Source organism: Tupaia chinensis, unplaced genomic scaffold, assembly GCF_000334495.1.
Source record: "Tupaia chinensis unplaced genomic scaffold, TupChi_1.0 Scaffold000509_1, whole genome shotgun sequence".
NCBI classification, from domain to species: domain Eukaryota; kingdom Metazoa; phylum Chordata; class Mammalia; order Scandentia; family Tupaiidae; genus Tupaia; species Tupaia belangeri.
The window spans coordinates 28318-29887 of NW_006160022.1; positions in this window are offsets into that span (position 1 = coordinate 28318).

Below are 1570 nucleotides of genomic sequence, written 5' to 3' on the forward strand. Positions count from 1 at the left end.
TCCAGCGCCTTAACCACCACACCAACTGCTGGTCCCCGCTATCTTATATTTTTTTATGGCTAATGTAAATATGATTGCTTTCTTCAATTCTATCTCAGTTTATTCATTGTTAATGTATAAAATGCTATAGATTTTGTATGTTGATTTTATACTCTGTGCCTTTACTCTTTTCATCTATCACTTGCAAAGTATTTTTGTTGATTCTTTTGAATTTTTATGTCTGAAATGGTATCATCTGCCAATAGAGATAATTTCTCTTACTGTATTATTTGGATGTCTTTTAGTTTACTGTCTTGTACTGTGTTGGCTCGTATTTCCAGAACTATACTTAAAAAAGTGTGGAGAAAGTGGTCAGACTTGTCTTGTGCCAGTTTTAGTTTTTTTCTCTGTTCTGTATGATGTTGTGGTAGGCAGTTAGTTAGCCATGAGCAGGCAGCCCTAAGAGAAAAGCAAAAGGCTCGCCTAGCTTCAGGTGCCAGGAGGGTGAGGCAATTTGCCATATTAATTCTTTGAGGCTTGAGGGAAGCATACAGGGATAGTTTGTAGATTTTCTTTTGTCAAAAGAACCCAAGCAAGCATTTGGTCATTAATACGATAGACTAATTGGGCGATCTAATTGAGGCAACCTGACTCGCACTGGGCGTACATGATTAGGTGACCAAATTCCTCACTTTGCCTGTGAGGAAGGTGCGCAGGTACAGGAGAGAACGGTGTGGATTCTAATTTAAAGTAAGAACTTAGGCTGTGTAAGGGGGCCGCCCACTAATGAATATTCATGACCTCTAGTAATAAGAATAAGGTTGACCAGTATCAAACGCAGTTGCCACTTGGCAATCTGCCTACCCAACAACCTTTTGGGTGTACTACCTTTCTTTCCTTTCCTTTCTTTTCTATTAAACTTTCTTTTCTGCTTCATTCGTGGTTGCGATTTCATTTTGCGCTTAGGGACAGATCTCTAATTTTAGTGATCTGGACCAAAAGAACCAAGGATTTCACAACGCAGCTCAACACTTTTCCATCCGTTAACAATTTCTCACTTTCTTTCTGTCTCCGGTAAGCACATGTGCTCTATAGCCAAAATCTCTCTAAAATAATAATAGTGGGAACCAGCAGTTAGCGTAATGGCTATGTCACTGGATTCCCACGTAGTCGACTGCGGTTCGTGTCCCAGACCCGGTGGCTTAATCTTCTGTAAATGTGATGGATTATATTTTTTGTTTTAGATATGTTTAACCACACTTGCCACCATCTGGTCCCCTGTAGTTTTTCTATTTTTATTGTGTCTCTTCCTATGTTTTTTTGTTGCTGTTGTTCGTTTGTTTTTGTTGTTATTGTTGTATTTGACTGTTTTTGTATTAAGAGAATACTGGTTTCATAAAATGAGTTTGAGAAGATTCTATAGGTCTCAATGCTTTCAAATAGTTTGAGATAAAATAGTATTTAAAAGTTTTGTAGGACTCATATCTGGTCCTGGACTTTTGTTTTTAATTGGTAGACTTTTTAATCACTGATTCAATCTGATTACTCATTGCTCTGTGGAGAGTTTCTATGTCATTCTCTCCAGCTTCTA